Raw genomic sequence first — 23,046 nt, forward strand, 5'->3', positions numbered from 1 at the left:
AGACCAGCATGAAGGAAAATTAAGTTAGGGAAAGCAGCAGACTCAGATGAGGTCACAGCAAATATGATAAAGATTCTGGGTGAGATAGGAGACAAATGGCTCCTGTGAGTACTTGTAGCAGTGTGGAGAGAAGGGCATATCGCAGATGACTGGAGAATAATCATACTCGTGCCAGTGTACAATAACAAAGGGGACAGCTGTAAATGTTGGTAGTACAGAGGCATCAAACTCCTGTCACATTGCATGAAAGTTCTGGACAGGGAGACTGATAAATGGATCCACAGACAAGTAGAAAGTAAGATGTGAGATGACCAGTTCAAATTCAGATCAGGATGTACCACAACTGACCCAATGTTTACAGTGAGACATATAGTTGGGAAGAAGCTAGAAATGAGGAACAATTCCATTTGGGCATTCTTAGACATGGAGAACGTATATGACAAAGTCCCAAGAAAGCTGATTTTTGTCAGTCCTGCAGTGGTTTGAAGTCCCAGAAACATTGGCAGAATTAGTGCAGGCTATGCATAAGGACAACAGTGTTTGATCTCACAGAATGGTCACCAGGGGGAGTGGGTGTGCATCAGGGTTCAGCTCTGAGCTCATTACTGTTCCTACTGGTGACGGATTACAATAGCAAGCAGATCGGAAGAGACAGATCGAACAAAGTTGCTGTATGCAGATGATGTGGCATTGCAGACAGACTCTGAGTAAAAACTTCAGCAAAGGATAGGGGAATGGAATGCAAAACTAAAGTCACATGGAATGACCCTGAGTACAGATAAGATAGTAGTAATGGTAGCAAATTGGGGAAATCGGAAGAAGCTGAGAACTGAGACAGAAGGAAAGATAATGGAACCGGTTACCAGCTTCTAGTATCTGGTAGGGGTGGTTTAAGAGAAATGGGGTCTGAATGAAGAGGTCAAAGCTAGAATCAGAGGATCTACAAGCAAATGGCATAGAGTGTCATATGTAGTGTATGACAGAAGAAGGTGTACAAAATATTAATACAACCGGTGCTACTATTAGATACAATAACCTGGGTAGTAAAGGCAGAGCAGATGAGTAAGCTAGAGGTAATGAAAATGAAGTGTCTGAGATGGCTGGTAGGATGTGCACCATGAGACAGACAAAGAAATGAGGACATAAGAGCAGAAACCAAAGTAACTCCAATTGCAAAAAAATCAAAGAGAACAGATTACAGTGGTTTGGGCACATGTGCAGAAAAGAAGAAAACAAGCTGTGAAGAAAATTTGGGACAGGCAGGAATAAGGCACAAGGAAACAAGGGTGTTCAACAAAGAGGTGGATGGATTGTGCGAGAGAAGATCTGCAACAGTTATGCATGAGTGTTGAAGAAGGCAGGAGTGTGGCATTGAATTGAGAGAGATGAAAACAGTTAACATGACATCCCGAACTCACATAGAAAATGGGAAACAGTGGGTTGATTATAAAGATTGTGATGATATGAGTTATTGCCTGCTATGCCAGGAGCAGTAGGACAGTGGATTGTAACATATGCCAGCAAAATTAGCTGGAATTTTGTAAAGAAGTACATGTCATTTGTATATCAAACTGATTTCTACAGATGCTTATGTTGAAAATGTATTTGTAAAGCTGCTTGTGTTAGAAATTTACCAACAGTGTGTCCTACTGGGCAGAAAAAGAAATACACTTGTATGTAAGCCTGTATTATATTGAAATTAATATTGTAACAAGATACTGGAAGAGGAGATTATGTTCAGCTTCAGTTAACTTTGAAAAATAGTTTGGAATTAAATTACTTTATTTAGGCAATAAATATTGTATCTTACAGTTCTGATTCCAGTCAGAGATGAAATGTCTGTGCCAGAGAATGGTGTATTAACTCCTGTAGGAATAGTGGAAGTGTTTTATTGTTTTATGACTTCCAGAAGCTGCAACAGATCTTAGCAAAGCTCTACATGTGTGCATTATTTACACATATGTGCAAGATTCTGGGTCAGTTGTTAGGAAAGGGAAAAGTATGGGAACCAGAAGTCAGATGACCAGATGTGTGTCATGTCATTCTGTAATCCATCACATAAATGATGTTTTAATACTAGATGAGACTGAAGTCTCAGAGCAGTCTATTTTTGGAACCTGACATAGAAGGATAACTCACTTACTTCATCTTGCCTTGCTCTATTAAGTGACCAGGGAATAGTAATTCTTTAGTTCAGTCAGGAAAATACAGTGCGCTCATAGTTCAGTACTAGGCCAACTGCCCTTACAAGCCATTTTTTAAGCCTAGCCAATTATCCCTTGGAAGACTTGAACCCTGCACCTTGTGTTTGTAAGACAAACACTTTAACCATTAGGCCACCCTCCCAACCAAAGAGATTAGTTAGATTAGTGAGATTAGTTAAGTACTATTTTTCTGTATCTGTGTGAGTCTATTCATCTGTGTTATTTTAATATTGACTGTGATTGAAACTATGGTGTTTATTGTAAATAGATATTCCATATTTTCATGTTCTTTTACTATTTATTATTAAATATATTTAATGTTTTTTGTGGCTGGTCCATTAAAGAATAATTTAAACTTTGAGAGCACTTATATCTATTTGGTTACTCTGTGGCCACTCCTGAAAGCCTTACTGCATTGTTCAAACACTATCATTTGTATTAATATTAATTTCACTAATTATAATTGGGTAACCTTGCAAGAGTATCTGGCTTTGGAGTGTCAGGTAGCAGTAGCTACTTTATAGTCTGAGCAGAAGGAGGCATAGCTAGTAAACATGTGCCAGCCTTTCCCAGGTGTGTGTGTGTGTGTGTGTGTGTGTGTGTGTGTGTGTGTGTGTGAAAATCAAATATCTAAAAATGTGTGTGTGTGTGTGTGTGTGTGTGTGTGTGTGTGTGTGTGTGTGTGTGTGTGTGAAATGCTTGGAGCAGGGACATAAAGCACTGGTTTCACAGAGAGGGTGCTAGATGACATTACTTGGACACTCTGCTGAGGACTCAGCTGTGTAGCTGTGCCAGTGGGGAGTCTTACTGGGGACCTGGATGGAGACAGAAAGAGAAATACATACCCCAGACTGAGTGCGTTCCCTGTGCGGTGGTAAGGGAAATTGTGCTTGATGCAGAGAGCTGCATCTGGAAATACTGTATCTATTTTTGTTCCAAGTGAACTTCCCTCTCCAGTGTCTCTGGTGAGGATTCAGGCTCCTTGATTAATGGTCCAGAGAGGGGTGTCACAATGATGATGATATGAACCTATCTTGATAGGTGGATGGGGGATCGTAGGTTTGTCCCAGGGATTACTCCTGTGTCACTATTAGACAGAGGCACAGTAAACTAAACCTTAAAAAGGGCACAGTATACTCAAACCAAGGGGTGGTGTAAGCCATACAGAATTGGGCTAGGCTTATAATTGCCCCAGGGCAGATAGCCTAGTATGAACCTATGAACCTATGAACCTATGGTATGATGATGATGATGATGAGGTAATGTGTGAAAACTGGCAGCAGTGTTTAACATATTTACCTAGACAGAAAAAATAGATAAAGAAATCAAAATACAAACAGTTACATGTGTGTGTGTGTGTGTGTGTGTGTGTGTGTGTGTGTGTGTGTGTGTGTGTGTGTGTGTGTGTGTGTGTGTATATATATATATATATATATATATATATATATATATATATATATATATATATATATACACATATACATATACACATACATGTGTGTTTGATGACAAACAGACATATAGCTAGACACATACAGGAAGATAGAAACAGATAATCTTTGTATAGTTTGCTGTCAGTCCCATGTAATGAAATGTTTGTTCTAGACAGTAATATAAATAATGTCAGTAGTCACATTCAGACTTTTACATTTTAAAGTTCACAACCCTGCACTAACCACAACACATTACAGTCCTCCATTATATAGGTTAATAGACTACATTTCTGTGGTGCTTAATTTTTCTGTGAACTTTACACTTAGAATTGCTGGAGCCTTCATTTACCAGCCAGTGTATTAATTATAGTGTTTGAATGTAAGATTCCATCAAGTTGGCAGAATTTTGCAAATAGATTATGCTGGAATTTTTCCAAACAAAACGTAATTGGCAATTTTCATGCTCTGTTCATTTCACAAACACATTATTTTCAGACATGAATCCATCATGTCTTCCGGAGTCCCTGTTTATAATTTGTACTTTCAAACATGTGAGGATATGCTGGAATTAATTATCTGGTCTGCGTCCAGCAACAAGAACAGTGAGTTATAAATCCCTATGGTGAATCAGTAGCATGTCTTAATCATAACAGAAGAAGCCAGGAAATGAAGGTACTTCCTCTAGAGTTGTCTTCCAAGAGTTTTGTTTGTGAGGCGCCTTTGAGATCTATTTGTATACCGATCTGCATAAATCATTAATATGTATGATTTGAAGAGCTTGAATAATATAAGGATTATTTTTACAGCTGTTTAAAGTTGTTAAATTTTACTGACAATAATTATTCTGGTAATTCTGTCATGGATGCATTCTGCCCAAATACACATACAAACACATAGACACATGCTCCATCACACACATACAGGTACAGTAAGGTAGAATCCTATGAAATAGCTATGCATGCAGTGGGAATGTAGTTTCAACCAAATGGTACTTTGGATAATATTTTCAAGCTTCTTAAAATAAAAAGGTGAAATGGTATGACCAGCATGAGCACAAAGATGCATTTCATGTCTGCATGTGTATGAGCTGCTAATCAATCATTAAGTAAAGGGTGGAGATTGTGCTGATTGGTGAATTAGTCACTAGGGTAAAATATGCTTTTGATAAGCCCTTAATTGGCATTGCATATCAGGGAATGCAGTGAAACAGGACTATGAGTTATACTTAATCTTTAAATATGAATCATAGATTTGAAATATTTGGAAGAAAATTTTGAATATGGAATCTTATCTAAGGAATTGGTTAGTCAGGATCTTTGACATGTATTAGCGGGTTGCAGGGCTTTATGTCCAGTGCAGGTAACTTCTTAATGATTTTTTCTAATAGCAACCATGGATGAAGAACTACAGTCTAATTAAAAACAAAAGCATATATTAAGATAGCTCTTTCCTGTTTTCAGATTGATATCCTTTCATTTATTTCAATTTGCTTTAACAAGATTGTGATGATTAGGAGGCTCACAGAGAAACAGATTGCTAGGTGCTTTGTACTGTGTTATTTCTCTCTCTAGTTTATTTGTTTGCTGGCCTGAGATCGCTTTGCTGCTTTGTTGTTTTGTAATATGGTACTGCAGCAATTTCTTAATTGATAAAATAAAAGTTTATTGACTGTATGACATACCTTGCACAAGATAGAAGGCTACATGATGAGAAGGAGAGGATGGTGATGCTATATATAAAATATATATCCATATGAAGTAGATGGAAATCTAGTATTAACATGCATAATATTATCTGCTCTAGTAGAGGAAAAGTTTCATGATGAGTAATGAAGCCACAAGTCATGAAATTTATGCTGTGCCCCCCACAAGATACCATGCATATGCAATGCCAGACACTGCATAGCATTCTTATCCATTTTTTATAATATTTTTATTTTATTTTTGTGTTTGTTTCATATAGTTTTGGAGATTTTGAATTTTTCTGTGGAATAGGATTACTTGTATCACTTTTTTAATGAATGGACCACATCGTGTAGGCATATGGGTAACTTACACAATTACTTTTTCAAGGTTTATTTGGGGTTTCATAGCCTGTGGTAGATGGAATAGGGGCTGTATTTTTGTTTTTAACTCCCCCCCACCAATACCTGACAATTAGCTGCAACCATTTCCTCTCTTCATTCACTGGATCTACTGGACCCACCCATTCTCCCATAGGCTTAAACTGACCCATATCTGGGGCAAGTGAGGAGTTTAAGGAATCTGGCAGAGAGTGTGCCCAAAACCCTCTTCTATCCCCTTATAGCCTTAAGAACTCTGCAATGAATGGTGCATGTAAGTTCTGGCACATGCACAACCTCCTGACCATGATACCACTTGCAACACTGAGTTTGACAGGCTCTTCTTAATGTTGCTATTGCAGAGAGTCTAAGTAACCCCCCAGATGAGTGATCTTGAGTCAGCTGTTTACTTCCATTATCTACTCTATTTGGTCCCTTCATTACTTGCGCCATTAGTTGAACCCAGGTAATCTGGAGCTCAGTAAAAGCTTTATCCCTGGGCACCACTGTGATGGACTAAGGGTTGTAATTTTCATTTCATTAATTATTTATTTTTTCATTCAGAAGTTGGAGCAGCAGTTGTTAAGATGCAAGGTTATCCTTCTTCTTCTTTTGGCTTTTCCCGGTTAGGGATCGCCGCAGCGAATCACCTGTCCGCTCATGATTGGCAGTGGATTTTTACGGTGTCGAGTTGCCAACCCGGCGCCCAACCTTCCACAGAAGGTACACACACGCACTCACACTTAGGGCCAATTTAGAGTGTCCAATCCACCTACTGCATATCTTTGAGATGTGGGAGGAAACTGGAGCACCCAGAGGAAGCCCACATGACCACAGGGAGGACATGCAGACTCCACACAGAAGGCAAGTGTTTTTTTTTCCTGCTACTACCTGGGCGACTGTCTGATCTAGCTAAACTGCAATTATTTCTGCTTCTTGAACTGTTTTAAACTGTTTAAAGTTGTTTTTGCTCCTGCACTTTTAAAGTTTGTCCTGTTTGTTGCATTTACCTGTTGAGGCTACACACTCAAGTGTGCTAGCCTGTGTTACATATTTATTGCATTTTCCTACTGTTTGTTGCAAAAAAGAAAAAAAAAAATCATCCTTGTTTCCCATCTTTTCTGACCTAGAGTAGTCCAAATACAGGCTTTGCTGTATTCTGGACTTTTAGAAAGTTCCTGTGTTGCCCATTTCCTTTCTTGGATAAAGGAAGGCTTCTTTGTTCACCAGTGGCAGTGGGGAGCTTAGAGCAGCCTATCTATCCCTGGAGGAGTGTTCCCAGCACAAGAATCTGGTAGTGTATTGGCCGTTTTGGGCTAATTTCTAGCTCTTTCAAGTCCCCCTGTATAAAAACCGCTTTGGCGCGGTTTTTGCGCTTGTTGCTACACAGCCAAGCTCCACGTGGTCCTGCAGAGTGGTGCTAGCAGCAGAGAGGCTAAAAGAGTGACTGCTAACCTGATAAAAGTGTTTTTTTCCTACTACCACCTGGGCGACTGTCCGATCTAGCTTAACTGCAAGTATTTCTGCATTCTTGAACTGTTTTAAACTGTTTAAAGTTGTTTTTGCACCTGCACTTTTAAAGTTTGTCCTGTTTGTTGCATTTACCTGTTGAGGCTACACACTCAAGTGCGCTAGCCTGTGTTACATATTTATTGCATTTTCCTGCTGTTTGTTGCAAAAAAAAAAAAAATTATCCTTGTGTCCCGTCTTTCCTGACCTAGAGTAGTCCAAATACAGGCTTTGCTGTATTCTGGACTTTTGGAAAGTTCCTGTGTTGCCCATTTCCTTTCTTGGATAAAGGGAGGCATCTTTGTTCACCAGTGGCAGTGGGGTGCTTAGAGCAGCCTATCTATCCCTGGAGGAGTGTTCCCAGCACAAGAATCTGGTAGTCTATTGGCCATTTTGGGCCAATTTCTAGCTCTTTCAAGTCCCCCTGTATAAAAACCGCTTTGGCGCGGTTTTTGTGCTTGTTAGTACTCAGCCAAGCTCCTCGTGGTCCTGCAGAGTGGTGCTAGCAGCAGAGACGCTAAAAGAGTGACTGCTAACCTGATAAAAGTGTTTTTTTTCCTACTACTACCTGGGTGACTGTCCGATCTAGCTTAACTGCAAGTATTTCTGCATTCTTGAACTGTTTTAAACTGTTTAAAGTTGTTTTTGCACCTGCACATTTAAAGTTTGTCCTGTTTGTTGCATTTACCTGTTGAGGCTACACACTCAAGTGCGCTAGCCTGTGTTACATATTTATTGCATTTTCCTGCTGTTTGTTGCAAAAAAAAAAAATTATCCTTGTTTCCCGTCTTTCCTGACCTAGAGTAGTCCAAATACAGGCTTTGCTGTATTCTGGACTTTTGGAAAGTTCCTGTGTTGCCCATTTCCTTTCTTGGATAAAGGGAGGATTCTTTGTTCACCAGTGGCAGTGGGGAGCTTAGAGCAGCCTATCTATCCCTGGAGGAGTGTTCCCAGCACAAGAATCTGGTAGTCTATTGGCTGTTTTGGGCCAATTTCTAGCTCTTTCAAGTCCCCCCTGTATAAAACCCGCTTTAGCGTGACTTTGCGTGATTTTGCGCATAGCGCAGCATTGGGCAACCCGCTTAATTTGGTTTAAACCATTCTCGGCTCCACAAAGTCTGCTCTTCACTTTTTTCCTTAGAACTGATCTAGTTCTCATAATAAACACCCTATTCCTACTCTAAAGCCTGGCACTTGCTCACTAAAGCAATTATATAAGTCAGCATCAAAAAATTAAAAGCACTACACCCTCACAAACTTCCCTTGAGTACCTTGTTCCCCATTGGCCCTTTTTTCAATTATAAAGGAATTCCCAATACTATTCTAGCATGTCCAAAGGTCAGTTGTCAATCTCCTCTCTGGTCCAGCTGGTGAATCTGGGAATCTTGAGGCAATGCTACAACTGCCTCATGTACACAGACAACCCTCTCCTCCTCCCAACAAATTCCAACACATGTGAGACATGCAACCATATAGCCAAACTGGAGGCTAAGCTCTCTCAACTCAGTACTGGCATAACCAGTCAGGAGGAGAAGGAAACCACACTCACTACAATTCCAGTCTCACATAGACCTACCACGACAGCAAACCAAACAAAAAAACATACTCGGAGGCTCTAAATAAAAATCTGCCTAAGCAACAGAGACCTCCAAAGCAGACACCCAAGCAACCGCTACCCCAAAACAAAACACATGCAACACATAGCTCACAAAGCCAGTGTGCCGAACAGTCACAGCCCTTAAGGCTAAACAACACACCTGATACACTTGTAATAGGTGACTCTATCATCAGGCACACTGATGTCCCGCTCACCAGGCTGAACAAGGAGAAGGTCACGGTGAGCTGCCTGTCGGGCGCTAGGATCCACCACATAACACAAGAACTCAGGTCACTCCAAGGCATGTACAAATATGACTCAGTCATTGTCCATGCTGGTGTGAATGACCAGAGATGTACCTCCCTGGACTACATGAAAAGAGACATAGAGGAGCTCTCTGAGCATGTAGCCCAGGCCGGTATGACCCTGACCTTGAGTAGCATCTTACCCTCACCAAGAATGATGCCACAATATGAAGACAAGATGATCAATTTCAACAATTGGATTAAGTATTGTTGTCATTCAAAGGGGATCCAATGCCTGTCAGCCTGGGATGACATGCTTGACAAGCCACAATGCTTCGCTAGGGACGGCTTGCATCTGTCACCCCTGGGCTTTCGGATATTGGCAAAGGCTCTTGCCACCCCCATAGTGCCTTTTTTAGGCAAGGCTCAAAAGACAAACCCACCTCCATAGGTATCACAAGGGATAAGAAACTAAGAGTAATGCTACTCAATGCCAGAAGTCTAAACCTCAAGATGCACGCACTCTAAACTCTCCTTAGCATGGAGAACATTGGTATCTGTGCAGTAACAGAAACTTGGTTCAAGGCTCCAGAGAGCACCCCAGCACTACCAGGTTATACCTCATACCATGTTTTTAGGCCCCAAAACTTGGACCAAACCACAAAAGGAGGGGGAGAATCAATATTTGTCAAAAATACCCACACCTCCAGGTTGGTGGAACAGCACGAAGCATCAGAGACTATCCATGTGCAACTAACAGTGGGTAGAACTGCCTTCCAGTTTATAGCCTGCTACAGACCACCCTCCCAAACCCAGGAACTCCACTCGGCCTTCCTGAGAACACTGGAAAATATGAAGGTCTCTCCAAACACCATTATATTGGGCGACTTCAACTACCCAAACATAGACTGGGAGCATTACTCTAGCTCCAACACTCTAGCCCAAAGGTTCCTAGAATTTATAAACTCAAATGCTATGAACAACTTGTTACCACTCCCACAAGAGGGGAAAACATACTGGACCTGATCATCACCAACATGGGTCTCTATGCTCCAGACCAGAAGTGTATCCCTCACTGATAAGATCAGAGCATAAACTAATCTCACTAGATATTCACATCCCAACCCCAGCCCCTGCCCAGAAAACCACAGTGAAAAACTTCTCTAAAGCAAATTTCACACTACTCAAAACCGAGGTGGAATCCTTCAAAGCCCCCAGGCCTGTGGAAAATACGGCCCAGACCACAGAATCCTTTATAAATGCATTCTATGAACACCTTCAGGAATGCATGGATCATGCAATCCCAAACAAAACCAAGACCCAATCCTGCAAAGGCAGGTGTCCTGTCTGGTGGACCCCAGCCATAAACAAACTATACAATAGAAGGAGGAAGCTACTACATGGTAGAGCAAAATCCCAAAAAGGGAAGGCATCTCTGATCAGTATTAGCAAAAAACTACGGGCACTCATAAAATCGTCTAAGGCCAGCTTCGAGAGAAAAATTGCACAGGACACTAAGGATAATCACAAGGATTTCTTTAGTTATGTTAGGAACCTGGGTGGGAATTCCCAGATATGCTCAGAATTAGTCCAAAATGACAAAAAATACACCAAACCCACAGACATTGCCAACATCCTAGCTGACAGGTTCATCGCAAAGATCTCCCCCCCTTCCCCACCAAAAGGGCAAATATCTATCCCAGCAGAGTGCTGCCCCACCTGACATCTCAGATGCTCAGGTAAGAGCCGCCCTCTCCAAAGCAAAAAACACAGCATCAATGGGACCAGACAGTGTCCCAGGCTGCGTCCTACATGAACTCCAAGAAGAACTAAACCCAACCATAAAACTACTGTTCAATCTCAGCCTTACTACAGGATATGTACCCAAAGAGTGGCGTACAGCAACAGTGGTCCCTCTCTACAAAGGTGGTGCCTCAACGGATCCTGGAAACTATTGCCCCATAAGCCTGACTAGCTTGGTCTGCAAAGCTATGGAAAGGATCATCATGGACCTCATAAATAAAGATATTAGGGACCTACAGACACTGGATCCTACCCAGTTCAGCTTTGTTAAGGGCAGATCCTGCCTCTTAAACCTGGTCAATTTCTATGAAACAGTCACCAAGGCCATTGACGAGGGGAAGGTGGTCCACACAGCCTACCTGGACCTCACAAAAGCCTTCGATACAATACCCCACTCAGGCATTATAGATAAGCTCACTAGCTTAAATATAAACCCCTATGTTACTAGATGGGTTGCAAACTGGCTCAAGGACAGAACCCACATGGTTAGAATTGCTGGAGCCATGTCAGACTCCAAACCAGTTACAAGTGGCATCCCACAAGGCTCAGTCCTGGGACCTCTCTTGTTCGGTATATATTTCTCGGAGGTACAGGCCAACACGGAAGAACTGTGGCTGACCAAGTTCGTAGATGACTGCAAACTGGGCGCCATAATCGACTTTCCAGCCGACACAAGCATCCTACAAAAGGGCATCATAGAAACAGACAACTGGTGCCAGAGCCATGGCCTCAAACTAAATGCCAAAAAGTGTATAGTCATCCCCTTCAGCAAAAGCAAAGTGCCCACAAATTACCACATAGATGGTAATCCATTAAGTACGGAAGAAGTAATTAGGGACCTGGGGACCCAAGTTGATAGCAATCTCTCATTCGACAACGATGTGGCCAAAGTGGTTAGAAAAACATTTTATATAGCCCACCTAATCATGAAGAGATTCACATCTAGATCAGGGGAGGTCATTGTGCCTCTTTACTCATCCCTCATCAGGCCCATAATTGAGTACAATGCCCCTTTTGGGATGTACCTTACCAGACTCCTGCAGCAACTGGAAAGACCCCAAAAGTACCTCACCAAGAGGATCAAAGGGGTCAAACAGATGCCATATGCTGCCCAGTTAAAGAAACTCCAGCTCTACTCAGTGGCATAGATGGTAATCCATTAAGTACGGAAGAAGTAATTAGGGACCTGGGGACCCAAGTTGATAGCAATCTCTCATTCGACAACCATGTGGCCAAAGTGGTTAGAAAAACATTTTATATAGCCCACCTAATCATGAAGGGATTCACATCTAGATCAGGGGAGGTCATTGTGCCTCTTTACTCATCCCTCATCAGGCCCATAATTGAGTACAATGCCCCTTTTGGGATGTACCTTACCAGACACCTGCAGCAACTGGAAAGACCCCAAAAGTACCTCACCAAGAGGATCAAAGGGCTCAAACAGATGCCATATGTTGCCCGGTTAAAGAAACTCCAGCTCTACTCAGTGGCATACCGCCTGCTCAGAGGCGATCTGTGCCTGATGTATAAAGCCATGTCCAACCCGGAATTAATGGACATGCTGCACCTCAGAAAATCCAAATCCCATCGAGCTACGTGCTCGAGAGACTTGAACCTCAGCACTGAAATAAATAGGACATGCTGGAGGGACAGATTCATAACCCAGAGGCTCCCTTCACTCTGGAATAAAATCCCAGTCCAGGTTAGGCAGAGTCCCTCAGTGACTCTCTTCAAGAGGAATCCTGCTGAGTGGATGGGAGATCGTAGATTTACTCCAAGTATCACTTCTGTGTCACTTTTAGACAGAGGCACAGTATACTAACCTCGAAAAAGGGCATAGCAAAATTCATTTAAAATGGGTGGCGAAAGCCAAACACACTCTGGCTAGGCTTGTAAATGCCCTAGGGCAGATAGCCTAGTATGAACCTATGAACCCCAGCCTAAGATCAAACCGGAGAACCTCTTGCTGTGAGGCGACAATGCTAACAACTGCACCACCGTGGCTGCCCAAGATGTAAGGTTATCCACACAGGAAATATTGTTGGGCTATTATTCACTTCACTCTGTTATGAAACTAGTTGGACTAAGTATTACTGAAAAAGTTGTTATTGCCTTTGTATGAGAAGTTCACCATTGTTTTCAGATGTTCATATATTACAAAAATGTATTTTACTTTGTATGTACTTTGTTATTTGTCTTGTATTTGCTTTATGGCTCAGATCAAGTCTGAAAAGGGTCTTCAGACCAAAACACCTACCCAGTTAACAAATGTTAAATAAATAAGTAAATAAATAAAGAAAGACATTTCTGATGCTTTAGGTCTAAGCAGCTGTTCATGGATGGAGTCATTGAATAAGTGGATGTCTTTATATTTCAGTATGACAATTGTCCTTAATCAAGAGATGTGATTTTGAAAGTGAAATTTGGGTTTATGAGAAAAGCATAATACAAACTTGTGGAGATTTTTTTTGCTTGCTTTTTATTTTTCAATGTATTGTGTTTGGTAGTGATGTTTGTTGTAGTGTCTTGGGAAAGGGATAGCTAGGATATTATTTTAACATATTATGTGACTATGGCTTTTCTTTTGCTTTTTATGTTTTTAATTTAGGTTTCTGTCTGTCTGTGGGTTGTGTGGTCAGTTCTTTCTTTTTCAAGATTGAATTTTTATAGGTGTTTATTTTGTATATTTACTTCATTTTTATTTTTTGTGACTTTGTATTTAGGAGGGTTAGATCTATTCTATTCAAGGTAAGATTTTGTTCACATTTGAGGAGCAAAACTGGAACCATTTTTATATATTTCCTTGGTGATCAAGTTAAGTATTTTTATATTGCTTTCCCCTTGTATTTAATTATTTAAAGATGAATTGTGAATGTTAATCTCATGTTGTAAATGTTTTATGGTGGGGAGTGTGATGTCCCCACTCTGGGCCAGTAATCAAGGAGCCTCAATCCTCACTACTGAGAATGGAGAGGGATGTTCACTTGGAATACAAATGGATACATACAATATTTCTACATGCAGAACTCCCTGCATCAAGCACAATTCTCTTTAAAGCACACAGGGCTCAATTTATACATGGAATATACTTAACACCACACAAATTAGAACTAATATAATAAAGAAAATAGATGTTGGAGGTGTAAACCACAATCAAGCCAGTTGGCAACACACGTTCTACGAATGCCATTTACTTAAACAATATTGGGAAAGTATTAACTATTTGTTACAGGCACTTTTCACTGATAATTTCCAACTTACAAAATCTCTAGTTTTGTTGAATACACCTGTGACGTCTTGTTCCAAGGTAAAAATATGTAATTTTGTGGACTCTCCTTGCTATCACAAGGAAAAATATTACACAGAACTGGAAAGCTGTAACTCTTCCCAAATTTAAACATTTCAAGAACATGGTTTTATCAGTCTCACAGTTGGAAATGAAAACAATCAAGAAAACAACAGAACGACCTACTTCATTAAGCATTGCCTGACAGAAAGTAAATCAAGTGCTGGAAACAGAAGACTGTAATAAATTATAATCTTATTCAAAGATATATTCAAGAAAACAAAGTTTTTCAAGTATAGATATCCTATGTAAATAGTTGGTTTTGTAATGTTTGCTTCTGGAATTGTTTCTCCGCTTTAAGCTTTGACTATGTACATATTTATTTGCTATACGTACTGTATATATGTTTATGTTTCCGAAAATCAATAAAAATTTATTCAGTAAAAAAAAGAGCTCACAGGGCACACACTCAGCCCAAGATCTGGATTTCTGTATATGTATCCCTCTAGGTCCTCAGTAAGACTCCTCACTGGCACAGTTTCAGAGTTAAATCCCCAAATCCCCAAGCCAAGTCCTTCACAACTCTCTGTATGAAACAAGTGCTTTGTGTCGCTGCTCCAAGTAGCTGACACACACACACTTTGAGATTTGATTTGCACACACACACACACACACACACACACACACACACACACACACACACACACACACCTGGGTAAGGTGACACAAAGCCAGCTACCTAAGGATCTTGAAGGGTACCCAGTTATACTGAGTGGAATTAATATTAATGCAAATGGTAATGTTGACCAAACAGCAAGGCTTCAGGAGTGGCCAGAGCTGTCACCACATACAAGTAAGTATTCTCAAAGGTTAAAATATTTCTCTAAAGGACCAGCCACAATGAGAAGTTTAAATATATTTAATAATAAATAATAAAAGAACTTGAAAATACTAAATATCTATTTACAATAAACATCAGAGTTTCAGCCACAGGAAATATTGAAAATAACACAGCTGGAAAGAGATATACAGTTACAGAAAAACAATACTTAACTATTCTCAGTATTTTTTGAATGATCTAGAGGATTACTGTCCCTACTATTACTACTACTAAATATGAATATAAACATTTACATTTATATGCAAATGCATTTTGTAATACAGAGATGTAGTTATAGAGATTTATTTGTTGTTAGGGTAGTGTTGTTGTTTTTATTTGATGTATTCTTTTTTAATGAGGTGAATATTGTTTTTTAAGTAGTCTAATGAAACTTTGTGGTGAAGATCATGTGACTTAATTTTACTATAAAAGGAAGTCTGTAATACTGTGATTACTTGTTCTGATGAAGTCAAAGGTTTATTACCGATGAAAACACTAAACCTATTAAACATTTGAATTCTATATCAGTCGTGAGGCTTCTTTTTGTTTTTTCTAAGTTTTTTGTGTTCTTTTTAAGTATTTGAGTTTGTGCGTTATGGGGAAGGCATCAGGACCGATGTTTTGACTTCAGGTTCCACACAGGAATTAGTTACATCTATCAGGAACCTTTTAGCACTTATCCAAGTGCTGACCCAACAGTTGGTTGATTTTGGGAGGTATTTGAATCCATTACCTATGGGTTTTGGAACCAGCAAAGCTGCAATTTCACATTCTACTCAGGAGACACATTTTTCTTCAAATACTCCAGCACAGAGGAGCCCTGCAAATTCAACTCAGGCACAGATGAGGTTGCTGACTGGTCAAGGCTCAGCAGGGGGAGATGACAACACCACTTCCGCCAATGAGGTGTTTTTTTCACCTAGCTTTTCCTTCATGGAATAGGTTCGAGAGGGCTATGTGCATGAGTTTATAGACACCAGTGACCGCATCTTTTATAGTACTCTGGATCAACAACTTAAAACCCTGGAAATGGAAACACTAAGGTTTTGTAAGCTTCAAGTAGAAAACTGCTGCCTAAGTGAATGTCTCAAGAGAGAGAGAGCAAGTTCCAAAGGGACTACGTACTTGGAAATTTCCAACCGGATTGGTCAACAGATCTGATTTGCACTGGGAATTGGTGGTTATGTTTAACCGTCATGGATGCAAACATTGATGCACTGGTAAGAGGCAATAATAGAAAACTGAATGCCTTAAAAGAAACCATTGATTTGTTAAATAATCATATCAAGAATGACCTTTGCTTTAACTCTAAAATGAATGAATACAGAGCTGTATTCTTTAATGTTGATAAGAATATAGTTAACATTAAAAAGAAAAAAAGTAAAAAGCTTAAAAAAGACCATGTGGACTATGAGTCTGGTAATGCCTATCCAATATAGAAGGTCAGTTAGTTACATAAACAAAATGAAGAGCTAATCGAGTGTTTTGATGTGAGGGGCCTTCATGTTATAGATGATCAATATAATGACAACAATGGTGATGCTGCCCATTTAGAGGTACCCCTGAGGAGATCTGAGAGACCTTTAAACCAGAGACAGCAGGGTTTGAATACCCCCTGGATGAACAATGGTACTTATATGGAATTTCACCCCACTCAGGGGAGGACATTTAGGGGGAGAGGGGTAGGGACAGTGAGGGGGAGGGGGGGCAAGGATGGTAATTTATTGTGATGTTGATATGTGTCAAATTGTGGCAAATGACTATGGGGATTTTAAAATATACAATTTAATTAGTCATGTGATTACTTCACAATGGGATAATTTATTTCAAAAAGGCCTGACTTTTGTTCCAATATGAACAGCAAGTGTTGAGAGAGTTTTGCTAGATCTTAAATTGTTTGTTAGAAAATTGAATTTTCATTTCTATTTTGACGGGGCTGACCAGATGGGTCAGGTATTTTTAATCCACCTTTACACCCTATTTTGTATTTATTCAAAACAATTTTTATGAATGACATCAGACAGTTGTTTACAAAAAGGACGGAATATGTATCAAATCTGAGAGTAGAGGAAACTAGATTACTGTTTGACATAGCTAAAAACAAGTCCATTAGGGTAATGAAACCCGATAAGGGTGGTAGACTTGTTGTTTTGGATTATTATTTGTATGTCAGTAAAATGTTATTTTTGTTCAGTGACAGCTATGAGGTGGTCTCTATTAATGAGTTAAACATTGCATATAGACATATTGATGTCATTTTGAATTATTTGTTAATAGATAATCAGATGACTATGAGTGAATTTCAGTTTTTGAGTCAGAGTTGCCCCAGGATACCCACAATTTTTGGCATACCAAAAATCTATAAGAACATCATAGACCGCCACCTCAGACTCATTGTTGACACTAAATCCAAAGATAAAAACTGTGACACCACCACAGATGACTGGCAAACCTGTTAAAATCCAACAAAAATGATGAACATAAACCTTTTGCTGAAAACTTGAGACATAAAATGTGGCAAGGCAAAAATAAAATCCCTTTCAAATGATAAGCACTTTCAGAAATACCTTCTTCAGATTGTAAAGGGAAACAGGAACAACATGCTTTTAAAAGATATACACAACCATTCGGCTTCAGCTTGTTCTGCCAAAGAACCAATCGGAAAACCGCCAATCAACAAGCTTGAAGAGAAGTACTTATTTGCATAAACCAATCATCAGTCAGAGTATCAGAAGCCAATCACAGCCAGGTATCATCCTTGAGCTCTAATCAGGAAACTTGCCAATCATAGCACTTAAAAGAAAACACACCTTCACATCAACCAATGGCTGTTCTCCTATGCTTTAGAATGGGTCTCAGAGGAACTACAGTCTTTAAACCAGGAGGCTTGTCTGCTCTCAAATTTATGATCCATTTGGTTTCATTCCTTTCAGTATTGTTGGTGAGATCTCCCAGTTTCATCCCTTTAGATGTAACTTCAATAGCCTTAAATTTAAAAAAAAATGTCCTGGAAATTGAGCAACATGACAAGCAAGGGCGTTCTTGAGGTCCTTATTATGAATATCTCTCAGATGCCTAAGTATTCTGTTTTTAAAGATTTGATCTGTTTTGCCTACATAATAGGCAGTACAGCATTAGCAAGTAGCAAGGTACACCAAGTGCTGCGTATTACAGACAGCTTTACATGAAAAGGTGTATTCCAATCCACTGATGGAATGTTTAAAAGTATTAAGTACATCTATAGTTCGACAAGCAGAGCATCTGCCACATCTAAGGATGCCTTGTTTGCTCCAATTTGAGTTATGATGGAAGCCATCCTTCTGGCAGAGTAGATGCTTCAAGTTCTTTTTCTTTTTAAAGACAAACTTCGGATGTTCACCAACATTTCGCAAAGTGTATTATCCTGGGTTAGGACCTGCCAAAATTTTTTTATCACTTCACAAGTCTGATGATTATCATTGGTGTAAGTCAAAATAAACTTAATGCAGTCATTATGTTGATATTGTCTGTCTCTCACATAAGAGTTTTCCTGTTGTAGCTGTTTGTTAACATATGGTAAGCCTTTAGAGATTCTGAGATTTCGTAGTTCCTCTTGGCTCACATCAATATCATGGTTGGAATAGCCTCTCTCCTTTAAGTTTTGTTGTAAAAAGTGTCTCTCCTTGTCAAAATCTGATTCCCTGGTACAAAGTCATGAGATCCTGGTCATTTCATTCTTCATAATGTTCCTGGAGATGTGTCTGGGGTGTAGACTACTTTTGTGTAAATAATGATTTTTCCATGTGTCCTTCCTGAAGATAGAGGTGCCAATCTGTTTGTGATCATCCAAGAACACTCTCACATCCAAAAAAATCAATCTCAGAGCAGGAGCTCTGGACTAGGGTTACCACCTGTCTGACTTTGCGAGGGACAGTCCCTCTTTGGGCAGTTGTGTCCTGCAAAAAATGGAAAAAATGGCAAATGTCCCGAGATTTTAGGACAAAAATATTTCCTATATTTTCTTTAATACTTGCATAAAACAGTTATTTTGTATCTAAAACACCTAAATGTTATAAGGAACAGAATAAGCAACTCAAATGCTACAAGAATAAGCTTTTATTTTTTATTTCTGTCCTTTGTACTGGCCATGGGTATGTTTTGCCCTGCAAAATCTGACGTTTCTACAAAAAATTTCCCACTTTGGGCATTTGAAAAGGTGGCAACCCTACTCTGGATGGGTAAATTTTAAGAAGGTAGTGGTTTCATTCAAATAGGTGACAAATTTCTTCAACTCATTCTCATCCCCTTTCCATAAAAGAAAGACATCATCCACAAAACATCCATAAAAGGCCACATTGCTGGACCAAGTATTGATGGAATTAAAAATATGTGTTCTCTCCCAAACAGTTAATACAAGATTTGAGCAACTGTTGGCACATGGTGTGCCCATGGCTATGCCCTAGCATTGTCAATAATAATTATGTCCATAGAAAAAAAACATATTGGTTTCCAGGATCATCTCAAGTAGTGTACAAATGAGGTCTAAATTCAGATTATGTGGAACTATAGAACCTAAGGGTCTGATGGACTCAATTCTATAATCATTAGGAATGGAAGTAAAAAGACTACAAATGTCCATAGTCACAAGCAAAATGTTGGACAGGTCTTCTGCAGTATTCATAAACATACTCAGCTGTGTCAAACACATACCAGTGTCTCTAAGAATGGTGGGAATAACCGCTAGTACTGTCTTTAGATCTTTCTCCACAAAAATGGAAAGTGGCTCCGTCACCCATCCACGTCCTGAAATAAAGGGTCTGAGTGGTGGGTCTGTGATACTTTTGTGAATCTTGGGAAGGCCACTTATTGAGGGAATGGATGGATAAGGTGTATCAAAAAACTCATAAAGGTCCTGGTTTATGCGTCTTTGCATCAGCATTAAATGTAGATCTTGCTTTACTCTGCTTATTTTTCGGTCCAGAAAAACCTTAGTGATCTTTTCATACATTTTCTCCTCAGAGAGCATCATATTCATTGAGTCTTTGTGCTATTTTGAATCAAGAATAACTATGGCACCACCTTTATCTGAGGGCTTGATCACAATCTCTTTGTTTCTCTGAAGTTCAGCCAGTGCCTTTCTCTCTCCACTGGTTATATCATAGAAATGAGTTATTCCTAAACCACTTTGCCTAATTTGTTCCACTTCTTTCTCACATAACCTGATAAAGAGATCCACTGTAGGATGGTTGATGGGAACAAAGGTACTAGATTTCTTTAAAATGGTTTGTTGTCAATTATTCTGATGACCAAAAATATTCTTCAGTGATAAATTTCTACCAAAATATTTTGCTTCCAGAGCAAACTCACTCAAATCAGAACCCAAAGAAGGAATAAAGGTTAAACCTTTATTATGCAGGTTCAGTTGGTCTTTACTTAATGCAAAATTAGACAAATTCCCTACCAAATCAGTTCTGGTTACTAGATCGGTTTCTTTCTCTTCATGTCCTGACTGTTGGATCTGGTATTCCATTGCCAGGTTGGTTTCATGGATTGATTGATTCAGTGGATTGGAATACACCTTTTCGTGTAAAACTGACTGTAATACGCAGCACTTGGTGTACCTTGCTACTTGCCAATGCTGTACTGCCTATTATGTAGGCAAATAAAGGATCCAAAAACACAAGAGCCAACAATATATAGCAAAACAAAAACCAGGACGTCAGTAAAAAAACACTTTAATAGCGAGCAAAGCTTTCGGAAATAATCCTTTCTCAATACTAAAATACATGAGTACATTCTCAATATATATAGGTTCCAAGATAGTCACATGACCGACAGCCAAAATCATATGACCCACATTAAAGAGATAACAAAACATCAAGCTTATCCAAGACTCCCACGTAACGGACAATTTAATTTAAACAACAATGGTGACAACGACCAGTTCCGTTCTTCCGATACAACTACATTTCTTGCCAATAATAACAATAATCAACCTGAACAAAGACAGGCCCCTAGAAGGAGTCCTAGATTAAACAACAATAACAGTAATGGGTCAAATTATACAAATTTGGCAGGGGAGAGGGCAGGAGAAAACTTGCAGCAACAAGCAATGCCAACTTTACCCTCTGAAAGCCATGGTGCCAACAATTTTAACAACAACCAGGATTTTCCTTTGGTGACTTATCCTTCGGGGAACAATCGCCCACGGGCTCCAACAAGGACCAACACGAGGAACAAACGTCGTGGACGCAGGAGATGAATGACACTTTAGATTTTGGTGTAAAACCAAAATTGTATAAAAGTACCAATGGTGATTTTACTGTTTATAACTACACAACCATAAACATCCAGCAGGACATTGTAGACTTTTTGGCAAAAGACTTTAGCTTTGTCCCTGGTAATCACATGGACATTGGTAGAACCATCATAGATCTAAAAGTGTTCACACGAAAATTAAACCTGAACCACCTAATGGGTAATGACACAACAACAGTTAATTTACTTAGAGTTGCTAGTTCTTATAACCCACCTTTACATCCCACCCTGCATACTTTTGAGAAAATTTGCGAGATGGACCTATGGGCTATTAAGAACCAGGTCATTTACAAAAATCAAAAACATATAAGTAACATCACTTTGTTAGAACGTGATTTCATCCACCTCCTGCATGATTGTAACATTCGAGCCATGAAACCAGACAAGGGTGGGGGTATTGTTTTCATGGACCATTGTAAATATGTTGAATACATGTTTGAACATCTAGACTCAACAGCTTACAAATTGGTAACTAAAAATGAAATCCAGGGGGCATATAAGAAAATCAGTAACACCCTAAATGATTTATTTTTAGAAGGATTGATCGATACTGATACACATAAATATCTACTGATGCCTGCCCCAAAAATTCCATCATTTTTTGGAACACCTAAGCTACACAAACGGCTGAATGCACCGCCATTTAGGCCTATCATTGACGGGAGGGGATCAGTGACCCAAGCGTGTGCTAAACTCGTTGATAGCATTTTAAAACCTTTACTTCAAAGCGAGAAACATATCTGTAAGGACTCATGGTCCTTTTTGGAGAACATCAACAAACTTACTTATAACGAGTATGTTTTGTTTTTGACAATAGACGTCAAAGACTTGTATACCGTCATACCACAGTCGGTTGGCATCGCTTGGGTTAGAGAGTACATGACAAGTAAAAATATAGGAGATGATTCTATATATCTAACTGAAACCCTCCTAGAATTAATTTTGGCTAATAACTATTTCATCTTTGAAAAACAATTCTATATCCAAACATCAGGTGTGGCCATGGGCTCACCTTGTGGCGGCTCATTTGCTAACACAGTCATGGCACATTGGGAGTCCACAATACTGTTTAAGGATGATCTATTTCTCAAACATGTCACCTGGTACACTCGTTACCAGGATGACATCTTTTGCATTTGGGATGGTAAGACAGAAGCAATTCCCTTATTCATGGACAGAATCAATACAACAACTGACTTTTTAGAATTTACACATAGCATAAGTGACACTGAGATCAACTATTTGGACATCTTGCTCATAAAAGACAGAGCAAATAAGAGATTTAAAAGTTGTATATACAGAAAACCAACCTATTCTAACTCACTCCTCCATTTCACAAGTAATCATCCATATCACCAAAAGAAAGCAGTCATAAAAGGCCAATTAGTAAGAGCTGCACGTATGATTACAGACACACAGGATTTTGGTAACGAGTGTATAAAACTCACCAACATGTTTGAGTCAAGAGGATATCCGTCTTCTTTGATAACAAACATAGTCACAGAAGTGACCCAAAAAAGAGAAACAGGCCATTTTCTCCCTCTACTTTCAGGATTAGGGATAGTCTCCATTGGCATTAATGAGGACCATGGGACCATTGACTTAAACCTGTCTGTTACAATAGAAACAACAAAAGACAAGTTTACTACTAGTTTTTTGCAGACTTATTCTTTGGATTCTTTACAAATAAGAGACATAATTCAAAAAAACTGGGACATCATTAAAAATGA

This window comes from Protopterus annectens, chromosome 1.part1, assembly GCF_019279795.1.
Source record: "Protopterus annectens isolate FY-2018-M chromosome 1.part1, PAN1.0, whole genome shotgun sequence".
Taxonomy (NCBI): Eukaryota; Metazoa; Chordata; order Ceratodontiformes; family Protopteridae; genus Protopterus; species Protopterus annectens.